Here is a 25,898-nt window from a genome sequence, read left to right on the forward strand (position 1 = left end):
GGACTTTCCTCCAGTAGCTGTTGAGTTGGCTCTCTGATCATAGTGGACCCAGTAAGGCTAACTGAATGCTCTGTGTATGTGGGTGCTCTTGCTAGGAGCTGGCACCAGCCCCTCTAAAAACATTGGTCTCTTAGGCAGGTCAGATTGCTCTGAGGACTTTACAATCTCTTGAATGTAGGGTGGAATGATTCCCGCAAGGGCTGGGGAGCCAGATGCAGGTCTGGGGAGGAAATGGCTGGGGGAACTTGTAACATCGTATCTGTGAACTTCATCTCTGTTTGTGATCTGTAACCCTATCTGCCCTCTGCCTGGCACTCCACAGTCTAGAGAGGAGCCAGCCAGAGGGGGAAGGGACCCCGGGCTTCACTGTTCTTAAACAGCCGCTCATCATCTGTGTTTAGCTCCTCACACACCCTTCTAGATGAATCGACCGTTGGCTGCAGGAGCCTCTGAGGACATTCTGGATTGCTTTTCTGCTTTTTCGCCTGCTGTTTACAATTCAGAATTCCTGGTCCCAGACAAATCCATTTGCTTAATCCATTTTTTCCTGCTTCCAAAATTTTGTTGGTTTTGTTTTTTCCTTTTTCATTGTCTTGGTTCTTATTGTTTATGCTTTTGTTAAGAACAATTTTTTTTTTTTTTTTTTTTTTTTTTTACTGAGGACTTAGAGGTTGGGAGACTAACAGGCATATTCAATCTGCCGTCATGTGTGAAAGTCTGAAGTCATTTAGTTCCTTGCCCAGAACTATTAAATAAAAACAGAAAAAAGTGACCATTTCAAAAAAAGCGACCTTTCCTCACCTAACATTTTGCTCTTGTTGCACTGAAGATGGGCAAAGCTGTTTGGCACTGAGACGAACCAGAAATATTGCATTGTATTCAGGCAAGAGTGGTGTGTTGTGTCCCCAGCACATTTAAGAGATGCCAAGAAATCAAGGAATGGTATTCACTAAGATGCCTACACATAGGAACAAACGTCCCATAGAATCAGAAATGAGTGTCATTAATTGTGTGAATTGCCTGTGTGCGTAAAATCCTAATGCCCCCAGATCAAGAATTTTCCTGAAAAGATAATATCTTTACAGTTTTCGTTCTTGCAATTCAGAGTTGCCTTGATTTTAACTAAGGCACCAACAAAATGCCCTTCAAAAGTGGGCTCGGAAATACCTTATGAAAGCCCCACCTAATACAGATAAACCAACAGTAGCTGAGTATTGATAAGTTAAATGGTGACCAATATGTACATTTATTAAGCATATCTTCTCTACATAGGCTTATGGAGTAGTAGAATAGTAGAATATTTTTAAAGGAAGGGAGTAAGAAAGCCTCATCCAAGTGTCCTGCCTTGCTGTCAGCTGCCTGGAAATTATTCAGATATTCACTCCCCAATACCTCCTTGTGTTGACTAAAATATTAACTCAATCTAAAGGAAGTTTTCTGTGTGGCAAGACTTACTTCCTTGTCACTTCATACTTGTGCACACGTGTGCACGCACACATACACATACGCACCTCACCAGTTGCGATTCTCTACTCAGGGGTGTCCTTTTAGGCACGATGGGATGGCTGTGGCATGGTGGAAAGTTGGCCAGAACAGCAGTCAGGAAGCACACCTTCTAAGACTTTGGCAAATCCCATATTTCTTGGGCCTCAGTTTCTGCCTCTGCAATTTTCATGGCTACTAAGGCCTCTCCCCCAGAGTAAGCAACCCTGATCCTATCTCTGGCTTGAATGGCCTGCTGGTAATTATTGACGTCTTGTTCTTCACAACTGGTCCCAGACTATGACGCATTGTTCCACCTCAGCCTGATGGAGTGGGTGTGCCAGATGCACTGACTGGGACCAAGAGGGCTTTCTTTGCCAAGCAATGCCTCCCCTGGTGAGTCTGTGGCTTCCTGTGGCTGCAACGTTGGTCTCCTGAAATTGCCACTAGCAGGATTCTAGAAAGTTCCTAAAGCATTCAAATTCCCCTTTCTACCACAGATCTGCTAGTCTCATCTACATGCCATCTTTTCACTGATTTTACTTCCATAGAAAGAAGGTGATGATTACAAATCTTGCAGTTATTTCCCCCTAGTCCTGAGAGCAGCTTGAAAAGCATATTTTGTACTCACTTACTTACAGTCTCAACAACATTCGATGTTGATTTGAGCAGTGGGTGTCAGATAGCCAGTGATTCTTCCTTGAGAATTTACCCCCTAAACTGTCACATGTGGCAAAGGACCCACGAGCAGGAAGGCTTGGTGCAACATTGCTTATAACAGCAGAGTCTCAGCTATGGAAGAGATGTCTATTGTAGGGGGATGGTGAATATCATGGGTCCCATCCATGTCATGGGCCATGTGTCCCTGGGAAGAAGGGAGGTAGGTCTGTTAGCCTTCACATTCAGGAAAAAGAACAACTCTTTTATTACTGAGGTATAATTAACAATGTTATTTTAGTTTCAACTTTAGATCATATTGATTGGGCAATTCTGTACATTTCTCGGGGCTCACCATGGTAAATATGGTCACCATCTGTCACCATACAGTGTTATTGCAATATTATTGAGTACATTCCCTATGCTCTACTTCTCGTCTCGGTGACTTACTGTTTTGTAGCTGGAGATTTGTATCCTTTAATCCCTTTTATCTATTTTGCCCATCCTCCCACTCACCTCCCCTCTGGCAACCACCAGTTTGTTCTCTGTACTTAAGAGTCTATTTTATGTTTGTCTGTTGTTTTATTTTTTGAACTCCACATGTAAGAGAAATCATATGGTATTTATCTTTCTCTGTCTCATTTCACTTAGCATAATGCCCTCCTGATCCATCCATGTTTTTGTAAATGGCAAGATCTCATTCTTTTCTTTAAAGAAAAAAATTTATTTATTTATTTGACAGAGAGAGGGGGGCAGAGACATAGGAAGAGGGAGGAGAAGTAGGCTCCATGCAGGGAGACCAAGGCGGGACCCTGGGATCACACCCTGAGCTGAAGGCAGATGTTTAACCACTGAGCCACCCAAGCATCCCCAAGATCTCATTCTTTTTTATGGCCGAGTAATATTCTGTTGTATATTTTTTGTCCATTCATCTATCAATAGACACTTGGGCTGCTTCCACATCTTGGCTATTGTAAATAATGCCACTATACATAGGGGCACATATTTCTTTTTGAATTGGTGTTTTCATTTTCTTTGGATATATAGCCAGTAATGGAATCACTGGGACACTTGGTAATTTTTTAAAATTTTTTTATTTATTCATGAGAGACACAGAGAGAGAGGCAGAGACACAGGCAGAAAGAGAATCAGGCTCCATTCAGGAAGCCCAATGTGGAACTCGATCCCCAGACTCCAGGATCATGCCCCGGACCAAAGGCAGGCACTCAACCCCTGAGCCACTCAGGCATCCCAGTAATTCTATTTTTAATTTTTAAAGGAATCTCCACACTGTTTCCTCCAGTGGCTGCACCAGTTTTCATTCCCACCAATAGTGCAAGAGTATTCCTTTTCCCCCACATCCTCGCCAGCACTTATTATTTCTTGTGTTTTTTATTTCACCCATTCTGACAGGTGTGAGGTCATATCTCATTTTGGTTTTGATTTGCATGTCCCTGAGGATGAGTGATATTGAGCATCTTTTCATGTGTCTGTTGGCCATCTGTATATCCTTTTAGGAGAAATGTCTGTTCATGGCTTCTGCCCATTTTAATTGGATTATTTGTGTGTGTGTGTGTGTGTGTGTGTGTGTGTTGAATTGTATAAATTCTTTATATATTTTGAAAATTAATACCTTATCATTTGCAAATATCTTCTCCCTTTCAGTAGGTTGCCTTTTTATCTGGTTGACCATTTCCTTTGCTATGCAAAAGCTTTTCATTTTGGTGTATTCCCAATAGTTTAATTTTGCTTTTGTTTCCTTTGCCTGAGGAGATATATCTATAAATATGTTGCTAAGGGTAGCGTCCAAGAGATTATTGGCCATATTTTATTTTAGGAGTTTATGGTTTCAGGTCTCACATTTAGGTCTTCAATCCAGTGACTATATTGTTGTGTATGGTATAAGAAAGTAATCCAGTTTTATTCTTTTGCATGTGGCTGTCCAATTTTCCCAACACCATTTATTAAAAAGACTGTCCGTTCCCCATGTATTTCAAGAATAGGGACAGAGAACTGACATCGGGACAATCTTACATAAACAAACCGTACTAAAAATACTAGTTAGCTTCCATCAGTTCTTTCAAATGTCTCCTAGTCCCCTCCCCATGATTTTTCATTCCTCAAAACCCAAATCTCTTTTCTTTGGTTATAATTGTATACTAGCACTTAAGTCGGCTTTTTTGTGTTTTCATTCTTCATTGTAAACCTTCATGTATGTAAAAGTTATTTAAAATTGTACGCCTTGGGACACGTGGGTGGCTTAGTCAGTTTAGTGTCCACCTGGCTCTTGGTTTCAGCTCAGGTTCACATTGGGCTCCACATCTGCTTGAGGGTTCTCTCCCCCCACTCCCACTCACTCTCTCTCTCTCCAATAGATAAATAAATCTTGAAAAAATTGTCTGCCTTTTCTACTGTTAATTTATCTGTTGCTAGTTTAATTTGCAGGCCCCAGTGCTTGAGCATAAGACAGTAGAGGAAATGTTTTCCTCCTCACACTTCAAATCTCAGTTCTTCAACTTCCTATCTATATGACCTTGGACTCGTTTTCTTTCTTTAAGTCTTCTATGTGCCTGATTTTCTTTATCTACAAAATGATGATAATAATAGCACTCTCATGGGGTTGTAAAGCTTGAACAAGTTAATACTTTTAAGTCTTTAGATCAAAGTCTGATATTTAGTAATTACTTGGCAGATATTAACTGTTATTTTATGTGATCTTCAAAAGGTATAATAACTGCAATTTTATGATTGTGGAAATTGAAGTTTGGAGAGTTTATATTACTTGCCCTAGGCCAGATGAAAAATAGTAGAAACTCAAAACCAGCTCTTCTGACTCCAGATGTTATGCTGTCTGGCTTTTAAGTATTTATTATTTAACATTGTAGAGTTGTTTATAACTTTGATTCTTGCCAAGAGGATTCAGGGTGAAGATTTAATATTAATTAACCAGAGAACTTTGGAAACTTAAGAAAAAAGTGGAAAGATACAAAACAGCAGAGAGAACTCACTTCAAAGACAGTTACTGATACTGAGTAGGAGAAGGTTTAGACAACAAAGAGTAAATGACATATGTAAGGGTAAGTGTGGGAATGAAATTGAGTTAGATAAGTGAGATTAAAACAAAAATAAAAGATCAGGTTTGCTTTTGCCAAATCCCTTGTAAACCAGGGTAATAACAAAGAGCAGATGAGAGGAAATGAATATACCTTTTCACAGTGACCGCTTCCCAGATATCATTCACTCGATTCAGAAACTATAAAGATACAGTCCGCTCAAACAATGCATGGATTTCAGCTCAACGCCAGGATGACATTGAACAGAGATCCAACTAGTGTTATTGGTCATGTGGAGACACAAAATTATAAGACCCATATTTTTTCCTTCATAAGAGATTATAATGGAAGTCAGAAACTATAGGCCCTCTTGGCAGTTTAATTTTTTTTTTTTTTAAGATTTTGTTTTTAAGGGCACCTGGGTAGCTCAACTGGCTAAGCATCTGCCTTTGGCTCAGGTTATGATCGTAGTAGGGTCCTGGGATCAATCAAGCCTTGAGTAGGGCTCTCTGCTCAGTGGGGAGTCTGCTTCTCTCTCTCCTTCTGCCATTCCCCATGACTTGTCTTCTCTCTCTCAAATAAATAAAATCTTTAAAAAAATTTTTTTATTTTTAAGTAATCTCTACATTCAACATGGGGCTCGGACTCACAACACTAAGACTAAAAGTCACATGTTCCACTGACTAAGCCAGCCAGGTTCCCCTAATTTTTAAAAAATTATAAGAATGGGGCAGCTGATACAGATTGAGATGATAAGCAGTCAGCCAGCCAGTAGTCTCTTTAAATAAACAAGGAAAAGTTACCAAATCTTTACAAGCCTGTACCATAAAACCTAAGTTAAATATGTATTTATTATGTATCTTGTTACCTTAACATCGTGTTTCTAAATTCTTTGTTAAGATGACAAAGGGCTGGGGCACCTGGGTGTTACAAATGAATAAATGTCCAACTCTTGGTTTTGGCTCAGGTCATGATTTCAGGGTCATGAGAGCAAGGCCCATGTCAGGCTCTGTGCTCAGTGCAGAGTCTGCTTAAGACTCTCTCTCCCTCTTCCTCTGTCCCTCCCCCCAATTTCTCTTTCTCAAATAAATAAATCTTAAAAAAAAAAAAAAGAATGATGAAGGGCTTTCTTATAAACTAAGGGGTTATTTTTAGTAGTTCTAAGGAATATTCACTTGTAATTTGGAATTTAAATATTTATTATATGAAGCTTGGTTTGTTAGAATTTTTGATTGAGAAACTGTTTCTTCTCTTTGAGCTTATAGTTGAAATCAAGCTCATAAAAAAATCAAGCTAATGATTGGAGCAGGGCTTGATTTACTACCACATTTATAATAATTTACTAAGTCCTCACTAATCTATCTCTACTGAACTGAAGATCTGTGCCTACTCTCTTAACCTTGGAACAGAAAGGATTTAGTACTTGTGAAATTCTTGTTTTTTTACAAATAAAAATAAAGGGTTTCAGCTCTGAGTAAAAATTATGACATGTGCATCAGGGGCCAGTTGGTCATGATTTAGGAGTCTTGGCCAGCATATGAAATGCCTACACTGGGGTACTGAAATCAACTACAGGAAAAGGACAGAGGGAAGCTTGGGTCTGTGGGGTCTCAGTGATGAAACCTAGAAAATCCAACAAAGTCTCAAGCCAGATCACCAGATGTGTGGAGAGCAGGTGAAGCAAGTAATGGCTTGCTCTCCTTTGCATCACACCCAAATGTTATGTTAAGACTCTAAGACCCTATTTCAGGAGGGACCACAAGAGCCCAGAGTGTGGCCCTATGTGGCAGCCACGGGCTATACAGCCGGCATCTCCCTTCAAGGATGACTGGCCTTCTAGCAGCAGGGAATGCAGGTGACTAGAGCCTCAAGCTACAGCATCTGTAGGCTCGGCTCAGCTTTCTGACTGAGGCCACTCTGCCTGGTGAGCTTCCAGCCCATGACTGACCTCACTGGGAGCCAGACGCCCTGCCATTTCTGCCTAGAGCAGGACCCGTCTCATGTACAACCTTTGAGCTCCTGGCTGGATTGGGCAAGGCTCTGAGCCTGCAGCGTGTTCTGAGCTCTGTGCACAGTCCTGCTGGGTCGCCACTCCTTTCCCAGTGGTCAGCTTAGCATTGGGGTCTGAAGGCTTCCCCAGCCTCAGAGCTCATTTCTCCCCCTTATCTCTTATCTCTCAGGCATGGCTCCCACCTTCCCCCAATGCATTACTGGCACTCTTCAACACCATCTTGGCTTCGACTTCCCGAGAAACCCCAAGTGAGGGACAAGGTCAATACTTCTTAATACTAAAAAAAAAAAAAAAAAACTACTTCTTAATACTTAATCCTTCCGGGATCCCTGGGTGGCGCAGCGGTTTAGCACCTGCCTTCAACCCAGGGCGTGACTCCGGGTTCCTGGGATCGAATCCCACGTCGGGCTCCCTGCATGGAGCCTGCTTCTCCCTCTGCCCATGTCTCTGCCTCTCTCTCTCTCTCTCTCTCTGTCTCTCATGAATAAATAAATAAAATCTTAAAAAAAAAAACTTAATCCTTCCAATCACTCTATCAAAGGACCAGGTTACAGTAGGTCAGAAACCAAAATTCTATCTTTTTTTTTAGACAGATGGTTAAGTGTCAGCAGCTTCCTCTCAATACTTCGATGGTTCACATAAAAACCACGAGTCTCACTCTCCTGTCTTTGTGCACCAACAGTAGGATGTGAGCCTCTGATGAGCCTCCCTAGTGCAGCTTTTCAGGTACTATCTAGCTTTAAAGTTCTTTGGTTAGGTCAATAATTGAGCATTTTCACACAAGAGTCAAATCCGATTTCTTCCAGGTTGCTCTAACAAGCAGAAGTAAAAGTAGTTTTAGGAGGAATATTTCACTCCATATGGAGAGGAACCTTTTCACCCCTAGAGGAGTCCAAACATGGGATGCATTGGTACTAGAAAGTGTAGGCTCCTGTATCACTTTGCTGGGGCCACCATAACAAAGTACCACGGACGAGGTGGCTTACACAACACAAATTTATGTTCTCACACTTCTGGAGGCCGAAGTCCAAGATCAAGGGATCAGCAGGGTTGGTTTCTTCTTTATTTTATTTTTTAAAGATTTTATTTATCCATTCATGAGAGACACAGAGAGAGAGAGGCAGAGACACAGGCAGAGGGAGAAGCAGGCTCCATGCAGGGAGCCTGACATGGGACTTGATCCCAGAGTCCAAAGGCAGACACTCAACTACTGAGCCACCCAGGCATCCCAGGGTTGTTTTCTTCTGAGTCCTCTCTTCTTGGCTTGTTGAAAGCCATCTTCCTTCTGTGTCCACATGTGGCCTCCCTCTGTGCCTGGGCATGTCTAAGTTAAAATTTCCTCCTCTTTTTTTTTTTTTAAACATTTTTAAAAAATTTTTATTTATTTATGATAGTCACAGAGAGAGAGAGAGAGAGAGAGAGGCAGAGACACAGGCAGAGGGAGAAGCAGGCTCCATGCACCGGGAGCCCGACGTTGGACTCGATCCCGGGTCTCCAGGATCGCGCCCTGGGCTAAAGGCAGGCGCCAAACCACTGCGCCACCCAGGGATCCCAAAATTTCCTCCTCTTATCAGGACATCAGTCATGTCCTATTGGAACAGAGCCCACCCATCCAATGACCTCTTTTAACTTAATTACCTCTTTAAAAATTCATCTCCAAATACAGTTACATTCTGAGGTTCTGGGGGTTAGAGCTCCAACATCTCAGTGTTGGTGGGCACAATTCAGCCCTTTACAGCCTCTTTGAAGACATTTTCTTTTTTTTTTTTAATATTTTATTTATTTATTCACAAGAGATGGAGACATAGGCAGAGGGAGGAGAAGCAGGCTCCATTCAGAGAGCCCAATGCGGGACTTGATCCCAGTACTCTGGGATCATGCCCTGGCCAAAGGCAGACGCTCAACCGCTGAGCCACCCAGGCGTCCCTGAAGACATTTTCATTTGGAGTCTAGTGTCACTGTTAGAAAGTTGTAGACTGAGTGTGTCAAAGGCCCTTCCTTAGACAAAGATCAGTGCAAGAAGTTTGTTTGGGAGATAGTTACAAGAAATACTGGGTGGGCAAGGAGTAGCAAAGTGAGGCAGGAAAGAGAAAGAAGCCAATCAAAAAAGCTTCTTTATCTTAAAGATTTTATTTATTTGAGAGAGAGAGAGAGTACAAGCAGGGGGAGGGGCAGAGGGACAAGCAGACTTCCCGCTGAGGGCAGAGCCCAATGTGGGGCTCGATCCCAGACCCTGAGATCATGACCTGGGCCAAAGTCAAGAGTCAGTCTCTTAATCAACTGAGCCACCCAGGCGCCCCCAAAAGTACTTTTTTTAAAACCAGTTATCACTGTGGGTAACTGGGGCGCAAGCCTGCTGAGTACAGCACAGAGATGCACTACAGTTATCCCACCCAGAGGCGAGAGGGCTGGAAAATTCATCCACTGGCTTCACTACGGAGGGCTGCTTTCTGGGGACATGCCCTCGCTGACACGTCCCTCCAGCCCCGCACAGCCACAGCCAGTTGCTGCAGCCAGAGAGCTTCCTGGTGGAGTTGCAGGTGCTGACAGTTGGAAGCCAGGCCAGCATTTTGACAGATGGCTCCTGCCAAGGAGGCATGGGCCGAGCACTGATGCTTCTCCCACAGTGTGAGCTATGAGGTGATTCACAGCAGACAGAATGTGCAGCAGGGCCAGTCACCATTTGGTCTAGAATGGGTATTGCTTGCCACATGTAGGAGCTTAAGAGACGACAACATAAAAAGAAGGTTTGTTTCTGGGAACAAGCAAGAACTTTCCTTCAGACGTGTGAAGGGGAGTTCTGTCAAGGTTGTCCTACTCAAACTATCCTATTGAAAAAACATTACCCTATGACGGGGCACCTGGGTGGTTCAGTTGGTTGGGTGTCCAACTTTGGTTTCGGCTCAGGTCACGATCTCAGAGTCACGGGATCGAGTCTGCATTGGGCTTCACACATGCAGGGAGTTTGCTTGTCCCTCTCTCCTCCCTGCTCCCCCCGCCCCCCCCACCCCATATCTGCAAGCTCTTTCTCGAATGAATGAATGGATGGATGAATGAATGAATAAAATCTTTTTTAAAAACCCACAAAACATTACCATGTGAAACAGTAATCAAGTAAAGAGTAAAATCGCTAGGAATGTGGAATAAAATATACATAATAGGGAGCCTGGGTGGCTCAGTTGGTTGAGCCTCTGACTGGATTTGGGCTCAGGACATGGTCTCAGGGTCGCGAGATGGGCCCACATTGGGCTCTGTGCTGGGCATGGATCTTTCTTAAGAGTCTCTCTCTCTCTCCCCTGTCCCTTCCCTGCTGTCTCTCTCAAAAAATTATATATATATATATATATAACAATTTATCATTTTAACCATTTCTCAGTGTACAGTTTGGTTTTGTTAAGTACATTCACACTGGGGGACACCTAGGTGGCTCAGAGGTTGAGTGTCTACCTTCAGCTCAAGGGGTGATCCTGGGGTCCCTGTGGTCAAGTCCCACATCGTGCTCCCTGCCTGCTTCTCCCTCTGCCTGTGTCTCTGCCTCTCTGTCTCTCATGAGTAAATAAATAAAATCTTTAAAAGAATTATTAAGAATGCTTAAACACAAAATAAATGAGAGCACATAGAGGACAAATAAAACAATGTAAGTTTTCTCCTGTGACGTGTCCTAGAGGTACCACATGGTTTGGGACTTGCAGGGGTCGGGTGTGTCCCTTGTTCCTGGATGTCGAGGCTCCTCTTTTGGTCTCCCCATTGCCACTGTCTCCCTTCTGTGATGTATTCTAATTATCACTGCTTTTGTGTCCACCTCTGCTGCTTCCAATATGGATATCTGCCCATCTCCCCTTCTTGTCTCTAAGCTTTCCTTTGATCTGATCTTCTCAAGATTTCTGGTTCCTTCCCCTCTCCCAACAATTTTCATCTTTTTGCAAAAGAGCTGGCCTGTGTACATATAAGCTGTCAATCAGAGGACTCCTTGCCTTCCTTGGAATAAACTGATCCATTACAGTCCATCAACGGAAGTTCTGGGTCTTAAGTATTTAAGTATTTAAGGTTGCATTCATTTTAATGTCTTCTTGGAGTTGTCTGCTCCATCTGTGATTACCCAGGATAAATTTGGAAGAGTCAAATATAACTAACTAACTATATATGATTTTGCTTTATGTGATACAGCTGTAAAGCCTTGACTTCATGTTAGTATATTGAATCTCAAGTAGATATGAGTCCATTCTGGGCATGATGGTGCGCCATGATAAAAGATAAAAAGGAATTTCAAAACCTACTAAATATTGGTTCTAGAGGACAGTAGCATTCTGGTCAGGAGGCATCTGCTCTGGGTCTTACCATAATGTGAATGGAGTCACACTCAAAAAACATCCACTGCTCTTGGCTCTAATTCTCTGCTCACCAGGCAACCTTCTGGTTGTTGATTTGGGCTTTCTGAGAACCTAAATGCCTGGAAATGAGTACCGGGTTGGTATGACTTTTCAGGGGCATGAGCAATGGGATGCAAATAGATCGATCACTCTGGTTATCATCAGAAACTAGTAAATGGGCATTCCGTGTTATATATTATTTGTCTCTTCTAAATTTAATCAACATCAATGTGACCAACTGTGGGACATGACAGGATTGTGCTTTAATATATATAAGATGGAGTGTCAGATTCAAGATCCTGGATGCTGATAAAGTACCAAGATGATGTGCAATGTACATCTAAACTGCTGGGGAGAGCTCCCTCCACTCCACTCCCACCTCTCCCTAAGTTTATTTCAGACTATGCCAATGACCTTACCTTGTCTCTCTTTTGGAAATGTTTCAGTGTTGTCTCACAAAAGGGCTGTTCCTGTAAATTATATAAAAGATGGGAAATGGTCACTTGGACTTCTTTCATCCTTCATATTATAACAAATGGTCAAAAATGGCCCTGTCCAGCCTTTCCAAGAAATTTCTTTTCTAAAAGTAGGGGTAGTTGACGATCATTGGGTTGCATTTCTCCTTCTTCTCTATAGTTCATAAAGCTGTCACTTCCCAGGGCACATCCTTTGCCCTTCAGGGCAAAATGAGCAAAATGAGAAAAAAAAAAAAAAAAAAGATACACAGTGCTAATGAAGTGACCCATGCTGAATAACATTTTTTTTTTTTTTAAAGGACAGTTGTCTACCATTCAGTTACTACTATTATGTGTCACGGGCAGTCCTGAAAGATGGTGAGGTTTAGCCAGGCCACGACTCATGCAAACAAATACAAGCCAAATACTGAGTTCACTTAGGTAACATAAACGCAGTCAGTAAAAGTAATATTTAACAAACACCAGTGACGTGTTCCAAATTTCTAATATCATTCCTTGGGGAAGTTTATTCTTTCACTATTCTGCATGTCAAAATTATTAGATTTTATGTAACATCTATAGGTTATTAATTCAAAGTAAAAGGAAATTCTGGCTTACTTCTCTGTCCTCCACTTATTTATATAAGTATATGCTGAACAGAAAAGGGTTCTTTTTAAAAAGTATTTATTTTAGAGACAGAGCCAGTGAGCAAGGGGAGGAGCAGAAGCAGAGGGAAAGGGAGAAACTTTAGAAGAGTTTGTGCTGAGCCTGGAGCCCAACATGGGGCTTGATCTCACGACCCTGAGATCATGACCTGAGCCGAAACCAACACTGGGACACTTAACCGACTGTGCCACCCAGGGGCCCCCAGAAAATGATTCTAATATAAATATTTGTTAAAGTATTCCCCAAACACTGAAAGTTCCTAAAAGGCCCCCTAACTACTGATTAGCCTACTCACATTTTCATTTAAATTGGGTGAATGAGGGGCAGCCGGGGTGGGCCTGATCCTGGAGACCGGGGATTGAATCCCACATAGAGCTCCCTGCATGCTTCTCCCTCTGCCTGTGTCTCTGCCTCTCTTTCTATGTCTCTCATGAATAAATAAATATTTTTAAAATATAAATAAATAAATAAATAAATAAATAAATAAATAGGGTGAATGAGCTAGATTATAAAAATAGGTAGTAATAAACATTTGAATTCTATTAAAACTTACAAAATAAAAATGTTATTGAAAAAGCTAGTTTCAGTGTATCACCATAATCTAATTATTTTGAAAGAGGGAATCTGACCTAGAGGAATAATTAAACCATTTTAAAAAGGGCTTCACAACCCTTTGTTAAATTGGAAACTAGAAATTTTTCGCTGTGCCTCACTTCAGGGAAAAGCGCACGGCCTTTATTTCTATGGAGGGAAAGCAGTAAAGTAATGCTACCTTTGGCCCCTCTGATTCTTATTGTTGCTAGTTATCCATCATCATTTTTAGGTTCTCCAGAGAGAAATTAGCTCTTAACAAGCAGAGGTATCTTTAGTTAGTTGGCTATTCCTCCAAGCGTCTGGAATATTCTGGGGAGTCCAAGAATCTTTTATTAGAACCTGGCCTTCAGATTATTATAAAGGAATATTTGTCAAGGTAGCAGGCTATAACATATTTGACTTGGCACTTTGTTAGCTTGGCTCTAACTCTAAAGGATTTTAGTCCTGTGGACTGTGCCCATAAATGTATTGCTCGGATCTCTGCCTTCATCTTCATATGGCTTTTTTTTTTTTTTTTTTTTTATGTCTGCAAGGGTGAGCATAACAAAACACCACAGACTGGATGGCTTAAGCAACAGAAGTTTATTTTCTCACAGCTCCAGAGCTCCAGGTCCAAAGTCAAGGTGTTATCAGGGTTGGTTTCTGGCAAGACCTCTTTTCCTGGCTTGCAGATGGCCACCTTCTTGCTGTGTCCTCACGTGGCCTTTTCTCTGCATGCACCTGGAGAGAAAGGGAACTCTCCCGGGTCTCTTCTTCCTCTTTCAAGGATACCAGCCCTATTAGATTAAGGCCTCACCCTATGACCTCATTTTCACTGGGCCCTGAGGATAGGAATTTGACATATCTTTTGGGGAACACAGTTTAGCCCAGTGAATTTTAACAAAGGTTAATGTGATGTGGAATGACCCAGCTATCCTTCTGACCATCCGTGCGTGTGCTAGGCTGTGATTCAGTGATGTCTTAAAGAAATGGTCTACACTGATAGTGGCTGTTGACGGGCCCTCAGGGTTGTACCTTTTAGCAGATATACCTGTACAGTGATCCGCGGGGGCTGAAGGGCTTGGTTTGTTCAGTGAGGAGTGAGATCAGGTTAGTCCACACCACAGACTTTTGCTGGCTAATTGCTTCTCTGGCTCTACCTTCTGTCCCATGATTGCACAGAATCATGGACAAAATTTGCGCTCACAGCCTGACTCCTGGGCTTGAGGCCTGGTTCTGCTAATACCTAAATGTATGGCCTTGGGCAACATATATAACAGCAGCTTTCAAACTGCAGCAGCAGAAGCCCCTGGAGGACTTGATATAACAGCCTGCTGGGTCCCACCCTCCAGAGCCTCTGATCTAGAAGGGCCTGAGGCTGACTCAGACATTTGCATTTTTAACAAGTTTGCCGGTGATGCCGGTAACACTAGCCTGGGGATTACACTTTGAGAACCGTCATTATATGCCATTGCCTACCAAGGAAAATCTAGGCAACCAACAAACTTTAAAATCATTTTATTTCTTTTTTTAAAGATTTATTTATTTATTTTAGAGAGAAGGTACATGCGCGGACGAGTGTGGGGTGGGAGAGTAGAGGGGCAGAGGGAGAGAAAGAATCTTAAGCAGACTCCCCCCTGAGCACTGAGTCCAACACAAGGCTCCATCCCATGACCCTGAGATCATGACCTGAGCCAAAACCAAAAGTTGATGCTCAACCAACTGAGCCATCTAGGCACCCCGAATAAATGGAAAACATTTTAAATATACCAAAGTAGAGAAAACAGTAGAATGGATCCCTGTGTATTCACTCTGCTGCAGGGCCAGCTTCATGGGTGTGTAGGACCTGTGCACACAGGGCTCTGTGTTCAGAGGACCCCAGGTTTGGTTTAATGCTTTGCTATTGCTGTCTGGGAATTCTTCATAATTTCTATGAAGGAGGCCTGCATTTTCATTTTGCACTGGGCCCTGTAAATTATGTAGCTGATCCAGCCCCCTAGATTCAATTATGACCAATATTTTGCCAATCTTTTTTTTTTTTTAAGATTTTATTTATTTATTCATGAGAGACACAGAGAGAGAAGCAGAGACACAGGCAGAGGGAGAAGCAGGCTCCATGCAGGGAACTGGATGTGGAACTCGATCCAGGGTCTCCAGGATCATGTGCTGAGCAGAAGGCAGATGCTTAACCGCTGAGCCACCCAGGGATCCCATATTTTGCTGATCATAATTAGCAAAATTTTATTGAAGACCAATGCAATATGCCAACTACTGCACTAGGTAGTGAGGATCCTGGCTTTGGAGGGTCTGATGGTCTAGTAGAGATAAAGCTGCTAGATGTAGCAAATAGAAATACAGGATACCCGGTTAAACAAGGCCTTAGTTTAAGTATATGTATGCCCCAGATATAAGTTTTAGACTCCAAATTTTTCTGGTGGACACCCTATCAGTAAAGTCCGGGTACATGCACTCAATAATGTTCATTTATTTATTTATGCATAGTACTCATGTACTACTATCATTAGTTAATATCTTAAGGTGAGAATTATTTTAGTCTTGAGTGCCTGGGTGACTCACTGGTTAAATGCCTGACTCTTGATTCCAGCTCAGGTCATAATCTCAGGGTCTAGAGATTGAGTCCCACATCAGGCTCCATGATCAGTGCTGAGTCTGCTTGAGATTCTCTCTTCCTCTCCCTCTGTCCCTCTGGCTCCCTGCATACGCACTCTCCTCCCACCCTCTCAAATAGCTAATAAATCTTTTTTTAAAGAAAGAGTCATTTTAGGGATGCCTGGGTGGCTCAGTGGTTGAGCATCTGCCTTTGGCTCAGGTCGGGATCCCATGTCTGGGATCCGGTCCCTCATCGAGCTCCCTGCAAGGAGCCTCTGCCTGTGTCTCTGCCTCTCTCTGTATGTCTCTCATGAATAAATAAATAATTTTTTTAAAGTTATTTTAATTTTAAGAGAGGCAGTATGTTTATTGGTTAAGCGCCAGGAGTCTGGAGCCAGACTCAGCTGGCTTCAGGCCTCTCCTCCTTCTGTCCCCCACCTCTGTACACCATGGTGAACAACCATGATGGCTATTGCATCGGGGTGCTGTGGGGTTCCCACACCACTGCAGAGTGCTGATGAGGGTGGGATACACGGTGATTATTCAGGAAGCCACTGCAGCATCTCAAGATCCTAGGAGAATTGATAATAAATGATAACAGGTAGGATACATTAGTATAAACAGTTACAGCTCCAGCCCACTGTCATCATTCGAAGTATGATCATTCAGACAACTCTCTTTCTCTCAGTTGTATGAATTGTGCATATTATTGTTTTAACTATAGTAAAATGCACAAGACATAAAATGTACTATTGTAACTATTCTTAAAGATTTTATTTGTTTGTTTATTTATTTGAGAGAGAGTGAGTTGCTCCATGAGTGAGCAGGGCGGGAGGGGGAGCAGAGGGAGAGGGACAAGCAGACTCCCCGTGGACCCTTGGGCCTTGGGGCTCAATCTCACATCCCTGAGATCATGACCTGAGCCAAAATCAAGAGTTGGATGCTCAACTGACTGAGCTGCCTGGGCATCCCGATTATAACTGTTTTTAAGCATATGGTTCAGTAGGAAGTATATTTGCATTGTTACAGCCCATCTCCAAGACTTAGTTAGCTTCCCAAACTGAAACTCTTGCACCCATTAGATGATAGCTCCCCATTCTTCCTCCCTCCACACCCCAGCCCTTGGCAACCCCCATTCTACTTTCTGTCTCTATGAGCTGGACTACTTTAGATCTCTTGTGTGAGTAGAATCATAACATTATTGGTCTTTTTGTGACTGGCTTATTTCACTGAGCATAACGTCCTCAAGTTTCATCCATGTTGTAGCAGGTGACAGGATGGCCTTCTTTTTCAAGGTTGAATAATGCTCCACTATAGGGATGGGCCACATTGTGTTTATCCATTCATCTGTCAGTGGGTACCTGGGTTGCTTCTACTTGTTGAGTACCATGAATAACGCTGCTATGATCATGAGTACATGTACATTATTTATAACCAGTGTATCCACAAGTAGCAACAACCTTAGCCACCGTCATTTAGTTATTTGTGTAGCTCAGGCTTGTACAGCCAGAAACTGTAAGAAAAACACCTAAACCCTGGGACACAGCATCTGATATCCACATTTCCTGAAATCCATCCAGTGCCTGCATACAATAAATATTTTGGTGAACAAATAGGTCTGAAAAAAAGGTGAATTTATACCTCCCCTAAGGAGATGTTTTGAGGATCAAATAGGATAATGCACTCTGGAAATGGTAAAGGTGTCTTTATAAAAATATAGGTGTTGCTATTAGTTATTAGCATAGCTTCTTCTGGCCTAGATTTCCTTCCGTTCTTCTGCTGTCTCTGTCTCTACCATCTGTAGGGAAGGGAAAAACACCCCTGTTGCCCACAATTCCCTCTTTCTCAGATTTTCTTCATTTTGGTATTTTGTGAATCTTCAATTTCCTGCCTGCTTGTCTTGTGGGATCAAAGAGGCCAGTCCAATCCCAATGGGCCATGTATGATTTCTGCACTTTTCCCACGGCCAGGCTCAGGGCTACTGCCCAGCTCTCCCTAATAACTGCTGAACTAGGGGCTCCCCCAAGAAGCTAAAAACACAAGAAGCCTATCTTCCAGGAGGTGGAGGGGGAAGTTGTGAGCGGCTACCTATGAATTATTAATGTACCCCATTTGCTACAAGGTTTCAGGACTAATTAATTATCCCCTTACAAAGAGTCTGCTCATCTTTCTGCAGCGGCCTTTAGGCTGGCTTCTTGAGGCCCCTGGGTGCACAGGTTTCAAGAGCTGTGCATGTGGTGCTGGGCTGGAGCAGGTGCCCCCCTGGCTTTGACTCCGAGGGTGGGAGGCCGAGAGGTTCTGTGACCCTGGCTGGAAAGAGAGAATGTTAATGACTTGCTCCAGGTGAGTTATCACAGTTGTTGGGGTACCTGGTGATAGAAAAATCAGCCAAGGGGCACCTGGGTGGCTCAGAGATTGAGCATCTGCTTTTGGCTCAGGTCGTGATCCCAGGGTTCCAGGTTCGAGTCCTGCATCAGGATCCCTGCAGAGCCTGCCTCTCCTTCTGCCTGTGTCTCTGCTCCTCTCTCTGTGTCTCTCATGAATAAATAAAATCATGAAAGATAAAGAAAATCAGCCAAGAACATTCACCATTGCCTTATTATTCATGCTCATTATATACATCGAATGGCAGGATGGGGGTCCACCTCCTTCCTCCTCAGCAACCCCCCCCCCCACCTTTTAGCAGAGAGACTTAGGAGCTGTGGGGCTCAGTTCTCTTATCACATGTGGCCACTGGAATAAAGTAGGGGGAAAGATCTTCATGTGAGAAGATCCAGTCCAGCGGGAGCCTGTGGCAGCTGGGATCAAAGTTCACATCACTTTTTCTCGTGCTGCCTGGGCTTCCGGCCACACTGCAGAAGATCCTTGGGAAAGTGAACATGATATTTTCTCATTCTGAAGCCTCTTGCTTTTCCCTAATGCATTTCCTCATGATGCCACATTTTATTTTTATTTTTTTAAGATTTTATTGATTTATTCATAGGAGACACAGAGAGAGAGGCAGAGACATAGGCAGAGGAAGAAGCAGGCTCCCTTCAGGGAACCTGATGTGGGACTTGATCCCAGGACCCCGGGATCATGACCTGAGCCGAAGGCAGATGCTCAACCACTGAGCCACCCGTGTCCCTGATGTCACATTTAAAAATCCTTTCTTCCTGTCCCTTTTCTTGTCACTCCATTATTCTTCACCCTTGTTTCTTTAATCAGAGGTTGCTCTGAGAGTTGAGTATTAGTTCTGGTGGCTGTGTCCTAAAGCTTTTGGATAAAAGAGACCACACCACACGTCAGATATGTTAAAATTCCTTCGTCCATATTGCAGCCATTAAAAAAACCCAACTCACTAGTCCTAAGGAGTCCTGGAGAATTAACTAATTGTTTCAAAACCTAGTAGGAGGAAAGAATGACTCCTTTGGTTTGCCTTTCCAACCTGACCTGTATTCCTCTAGACATTTCTCATTCTAGAACATTTCGGCTTCTACAAATAAAGAAGGAATGATAGAACTGGAATATCTGTAAATATTTCAGTGTGTATGTCTAAAAGATGAAAGCTTGCTTTCAATACATAACCATGATTTAATTACTGCCTCTAAAAATACCCAGTGTCCAAGTGTTTGCAAATGAAATAAGGAATTTAAGCAAGAATCATCTATGAGTACAAACCACATAAAAAGAGACAACCAGATATTATCTGCCTCCTGTTGGAAGTTCACAATATCTACAAATAAAGTATTCCTTTAAAAAAATGGAACTCAACTGGATCAAGTCTTTAAATCTAACTACCAGTTACAGGATATATTGGCGTCAGAGGAACATATTTATACCACAAGGATGTTGTCAGCAAAATCCAGGATGTGGAAAACTATATAAGGCAAATGACCTGATTCCTTCAACAACAAAAAAATTGCAAAGGTAAAAACAACAACACAGGAAAACCTATACACTAAAGGAGATTTAAGAGACGTTGACAAAATGTGATGGGCAGACCTTGTTTGGACCGTGCTTCAAACAAACCAAATGTAGAAGCATTAATGAGACAACTGGGGAAATTTGGACATGAATATGATTAGTGAAAGTAGTGGTACTGTGATCATATCTAAAAATAGTCACACACGCATGCACTGCAGGCTGAAACATTTATGGATGAAATGATATGATATCTAGAATTCACTTTGAAACAATGCCTGATTGTGTGGATTGGTGGGTGTTGGGTGGGGGGTGGGGGTTATAAATGAAGCAAGATTGGTCAAGAGTTGGAAATGCTGAAGTTGGCCAATGGAAGTTCATTATAGTATTGTCTCTACTTCTGCGTGGCTGAAATCTTCCATAATGAAAGGTAGACTGAATGCTCAATGAGTGAATGCACGAGTAAACTAGCCCTCTGCTGCTCCTCACTCCAGAAGGGACAACATCCGAGAATGATTCCCCTGCTTCCCTGTTCAGAGTCATCCCAACCCCAATGGTTTGCTCCTCCCCTACAACCTCTGCCATACCATGGAGTGCGTGAGGCAGCAAAGACCTGCCCTCTATTTTTCCATTCTCCTAAGTCACTTAGAACAAGGACCTGTATTGATTCGAATCACACCAACCTTTAAAAGCAATTCATCATAGGGGCACCTGAGTGGCTCAGTCGGTTAAGCGTCTGTCTTCAGCTCAGGCTGTGATCCCTGGGTCCCGGGATCGAGTTCTGCATCGGGCTCCCCGCTCAGCCAGGAGTCTCCTTCTCCCTTTCCTTTTGCCTGCCTCTCTCCTTGCTTGTACCCTCTCTCTCTTTCTCCAATAATGAATACAATCTTTAAAAGAAAATAGAAGCGGATCCCTGGGTGGCGCAGTGATTTGGCACCTGCCTTTGGCCCAGGGCGGGATCCTGGAGACCCGGGATCGAATCCCACGTCGGGCTCCCGGTGCATGGAGCCTGCTTCTCCCTCTGCCTGTGTCTCTGCCTCTCTCTCTCTGTGACTATCATAAATAAATAGAGAAAAAAAATTAAAAAGAAAATAAAAGCAATTCATTACATATTAACTGAAGCAGAATCAATGCACACATAAATATCATCTGGTTCTTAAATATTTAATCTTTTTCTCTCTGGGTCTTAAACACATCCAATGCTTTCAGCATGGCTCGCTTGAATATAGATACTGTGTGATATCTTGGGTGTTATTATTCAACATTTGTACGATCAACCTGCCTCAAAATTAGGTCAGCATTTATATTTCAGGGGTGGATTTTTATTCTTGCTTGTACTCTTCATGCTGTTGGCCTAGTTAGTCTTTAACGGTGCTTTCTCCTTCCACCTGGTCACGGGGCTCCTGTGAATTATTGGCACCAAAATCCTACCTGTGATTCTTCTGGCTTCCTTCCGAGGACACAACAGCTACTCCCAGAGTCTGCTCTCCCCTCATTTTACAATAACAAGGAGAAAAGCACATGTTTTGGGTCAGGAGAAAAGATTGTTAATTTTTAAAAGCAACCAAAACTTGAGAATTTTTTTTTTAATGGAAAGAATGCAAAAGTTCTTGCTTTGGGATCCTTTTTGATATTTCTTTGTTGTGCTGAGAAAAAAAAAATAGAGCCCCAAATGCAATAAAACCACATAAAAGCATGGGATGGACAGAGTATAATCATTTCTTTTTAAATCAAAGTAAAGTAGCCAGTTCCTATCCTTTAAATTAAAAAGAAAAATGAACTCCCGGGTCCTTTCAAAGACTAATTTTATTTTAAAAGCAGCATTCATTGCTTTAATAAAAACATGCATTAGTTTAATACTTTCCATATTCTAATTTAAGAAACGTTCATGGGAAATGTTAAAATATTCCACTGTGTTTGAAGTGGGAGTAGAGGCTGAAAAAAAATAGAGATAACTTTTTAAAAACAGTTTTGCTTCTAATTATATATTTCTCGGTTTTAATTTTTCTTCCTTCTGCATTTTCCTCACTATGGGCAATTCATGGTTTTCATACTAATAAGTGCCCAGAATCCACTAATTTTAACATCTTGGGAATTGTATGTCATGACTCACCACTAATTATATCTTTGCTATGAATGAGTGCCATTGCCATGCTACATCCCCCAATTCCCGAACATTCTATCAGCAACGTTTGAGCTTCTGCCGAGCAAACAAGGGATGACTGTCCCTTAGAGCAAAGAGCACCCTGTTTTGTTTTTAAGGGGGATAAGTTGAAATGTTAGAACCTATAGGTTACTGTTTGGCAAATATTTCTCCCAAGCATTTTAAAAAATAACATTTTTACTGAAGACCATGTAGATCAACTAAGCCTAAGTCCTGGAGAATTGCATCCTGTCTCCTTTTTTTTTTTTTTTTTTTTTGAAGTTGACTCTGGATTGATAAGTAAGGTGATGCTGTTATTAACTTCTGCAGGCAATTAACATCAGCTACCGTGCTGTAGGTGGAGAAACATCAGGCTTGCGATAAGGAGATTTTAGAGAAGTTAAAATAAGGTGACCAGGGGCACCTGGGTGGCTCAGTGGTTGAGCATCTGCCTTCAGCTCAAGTCATGATCCTGGAGTCCTGAGATCGATTCCCACATCAGGCTTCCCTTAAGGAGCGTGCTTCACCAAAAAAAAAAAAAAAAAAAGGAGCGTGCTTCACCTTCTGCCTGTGTCTCTGCCTCTCTCTGTGTCTCTCATAAATAAGTAAAATCACAAAAAAATAATAATAATAAAATAAAATAAGGTGACCTGAAGCCTGGGTTATACAGTGGCAGTGCATTGACTTAGGGGGTCTCTAGGGGAATATCACACCCAGGATGTGGCCCCTGACTCTCCTAGTGGTGTAATGTGAGATGAACATGAACATACAGGAGACATGTAGCAACTCTGCAGATGATACAAAGAGCAGAGGGATACATACAGTGAGAGAGGACGAACCGAGGAGTTTCAAATAATGACGACGACTCAGGACACCGATCCAAGGCTAACAGGTAGAAATTTAAGGAAGATCAATGTAAACTTAAAAAAAAATGTACCTGGGACTTGTTTTAATTAGGTATGATAAGACATACAGACACAGAAATGACCGTTATAAAGGAAGATATTTTTATTCTTCTCAATCTTTCTTAGAAACGGGGTATGGGGAGCCTGGGTGACTTAGTTGGTTAAGCGTCTGCCTTTGGCTCAGGTCATGATCTCAGGGTCCTGGGATTGAGCCCTGGATCTGGCTCTCTGCTCAGCCAGGAGCCTGCTTCTCCCTCTCCCTCTTCTCTCCCTGACTGTTCATGTTCTCTCTCAAATAAATAAAATCTTAAAAAAGAAAGAAAGAGAAAGAGAAAGAAAGAAAGAAAGAAAGAAAGAAAGAAAGAAAGAAAGAAAAAAGAAAGAAAGAAAGAAAGAAAGAAAGAAAGAAAGAAAAAAGAAAGAAAGAAAGAAAGAAAGAAAGAAAGAAAGAAAGAAAGAAAGAAAAAGAAAGAAGAAAGAAAGAAAGAAAGAAAGAAAGAAAGAAAGAAAGAAAGAAAGAAAGAAAAAGAAAGAAAAAAGAAAGAAGAAAGAAAGGAAGAAGGAAGGAAGGAAGGAAGGAAGGAAGGAAGGAAGGAAGGAAGGAAGGAAGGAAGGAAGGAAGGAAGGAAGAAGGAAGAAGGAAGAAACAGAGGGCACGGCACACCACACAGAGCTCCATGGGGAAGCACCAGAGTCTGTTGGAGAAAATGTGAGCAAGAGCCCACCTGTTGTGATTTCCTTGGGAAAGACAAGGCAAGGCATGTTGGGCTGGTTTAGGATTTGCTAGTTTGCTAATCCCAGTGGGCTCTAGGGTATAGGAGATCCGTCCCTGATTGTCTGGTATATGGTTCTGGGGTGATTAAGACACGGGAATAGGGGCATAGAGAGGGAGAGCCCAAGAGAGGAAGTGGTTGAGGGTGTGGGCTCTGGATTGGTTGGCATTTAAAAGATGATCTTGCAGGCAAATTTTCTCTCTAGAAATTGGCTAGCTCAGGGAGGTGTTGTCCATCCAGGGTCAGCAAGGCCCCAGGATGTCAAAGCATCAGATATGGAAACAAGAAAATGTGGTTGTTACATAAATACAATGCATGAATCTCATGCTGAAGAAAGAATAGGAAGAGGCTTAATTCATGTGACAAACACTAGGGTTTGGTTTGGTTTTGTTCGATAATGGTTTAATGAATCAACAGGATGATATTTGCTCTTCATGTACCAACTTGTCATCACTTGGGTCCCTGCTCAAAATTCACCTCCTATTCAAAACTCCCCTGGGTTACTTAGTCAGTTAAACATCTTACTCTTGCTTTTGGCTCAGGTCATGATCTCAGGGTCATGGGATGGAGCCTGTGTTGGGCTTTGCTCTCAGTGGGGAGTCTGCTTGACATTCTCTCTCTCCCTTTCCTTCTCCCTCTGCCTCTCCCCACCAAAATAAATAATTTTTTTTTTTTTAAAAGTCACCTCCTAGGGGCACCTGGGTGGCTCAGTGGTTTAGCGTCTGCCTTTAGCTCAGATTGTGATCCCAGGGTTCTGGGATCGAGGTCCCATATCAGGATCCCTGCAGGGAGTCTGCTTCTCCCTCTGCCTATGTCTCTGCCTCTCTCTGTCTCTCATGAATGAATAAATAAGAGCTTTAATAAATAAAAAAATAAAATTAAAATGTCGCCTCCTCAGAGAGGTCCTCCCTGACCACCCTGACCAATACCTGTCCCCATTCCCAGCCACTCCCTATGACATTTCACTGTTTCATGTCCTCCTGGCACTTCTTTATCTGAAATTATCTGAGGCATTTACCTGTCTGCTGTTATAAACATCTGCCCCCCCTGCTAGAATGTAAGCTATTATTTACCTCTTTATACCTAGTATCTAGCACATCACTGGTACACTGTACGAGCTCAATAAATATTTGCCAAGTGGACAAATGCAGAGTTAAAATAGAGGTAAAGATAAAGCCCTGTCCTTCTATGTTGGCGGCTAGGGTTTAGCTCCAGCTGAGGTCTGGTTCTCTGGGAGGGCCTTGCTTTCAGCAGCAGCCAGATGGGGAAGGAAAGCCTCCAGTGAAAAACAGAGTGCATAGGAGGACTGTGGCTTCCTCAACCCTAATAATCTAAAGAAGACTTTGATCAAAGGCCAGACCTGGACAGCACTCTTAGGCTTAGCCCTTGACCAGCCCAATTTTGGCTGGTTATACCGCAGTCCACTTATGACCTGCTGGGTATACATGGAGATCAGCTCCTCTGGCTTGCTTATAATGTTGGTCCCATCTGTGACGGTTGCTTATTTGTGTCAACTTGACTAGGCTATAGTTATTCAACCTACGCTAGGTTAGTCAACTAACTACTGACCTAGGTGTTGCCATGAAAGCATTTTGTAGATTTCATCAGCATCTCTAATCGGCTGATTTAGAGTAACAGAGATTACCCTCGATAATCTGGGTGGACCTCAACCAATCAGTTGAAGGTCTTAACAAAGATCAGAATTTCCCCAAGGAGGAAAAAATTCTGTCTCAGGATTGCAGCATCAGCTCCAGCGGGAGAATTTCCAGCCTGCTTGCCTGCCCTACAAATTCTGCTCTTGTCATTCCCTACAATCGCATAAGCCAGTTCCTTGAAACAAATTTCTTAACACACATACATGTCCTGTTTCTTTGAAGAACCCTGACTGATATGCTGCCCTGGCTTTTGAGGGGCATATGCTCCAGGATGCTTTTGTTCTGGACCCTGCCTTCAGACAAACTGTCCTTCTCATTCTTGATTAAATCCTGTGCATTAATGTGGGGTCTCAGCCTAATGGGCACATCTTGGGGCAGGTCCTCCCTGACCACCTATGCCACATTCAGCTCCACTTCGTGAGGTGAACAACTTCATTCCCACGGTAGGAGAGATCCAGTCTATCTTACCTTCACCCTCCCAAACACCTAGCTCCCGGCAGCGCTAGCAAGTGGTAGGTGCTCATAAGTATTCGTTGAATGCATACAGGGTTGCAAGTTTACGCACACCCTTCAGATGTACAAAATGCAGCTTCTTTAATTCACTAACCAAGCTGATCTCCCTGTGAGCACTCCACTCTGCTG

General features: G+C 42.6%; 3 long non-coding RNA genes across 8 annotated transcripts in view; all 3 read right to left on the minus strand.

The window, feature by feature from the left end:
* Positions 1-25,898, minus strand: part of LOC112656075 (uncharacterized) — an 86,321-nt gene that overhangs the window by 33,945 nt on the left and 26,478 nt on the right. For all 4 annotated transcript variants that reach the window (XR_007405019.1, XR_007405020.1, XR_007405018.1 and 1 more), the window contains one exon: positions 11,993-12,043. This is a non-coding gene — a long non-coding RNA (uncharacterized LOC112656075). The remainder of the gene's footprint in view (positions 1-11,992; positions 12,044-25,898) is intronic.
* On the minus strand, positions 15,297-22,199 carry LOC125753366 (uncharacterized). Of its 3 annotated transcripts, none has more exons than XR_007405023.1 (3): positions 20,718-22,192; positions 18,029-18,183; positions 15,297-17,675 (listed from the first exon to the last, which is right to left on the minus strand). It is a non-coding gene; the product is annotated as an uncharacterized LOC125753366 (long non-coding RNA). The 3 variants fall into 3 exon arrangements; XR_007405022.1 differs by having other exon boundaries at positions 15,297-16,449; positions 20,718-22,189; XR_007405021.1 differs by having other exon boundaries at positions 15,297-18,183; positions 20,718-22,199.
* On the minus strand, positions 18,819-20,715 carry LOC112656100 (uncharacterized). Its single transcript, XR_003134116.2, has 2 exons — positions 20,464-20,715; positions 18,819-19,132 (listed from the first exon to the last, which is right to left on the minus strand). It is a non-coding gene; the product is annotated as an uncharacterized LOC112656100 (long non-coding RNA).

Source organism: Canis lupus, chromosome 22 (assembly GCF_003254725.2).
Source record: "Canis lupus dingo isolate Sandy chromosome 22, ASM325472v2, whole genome shotgun sequence".
Taxonomy (NCBI): Eukaryota; Metazoa; Chordata; class Mammalia; order Carnivora; family Canidae; genus Canis; species Canis lupus.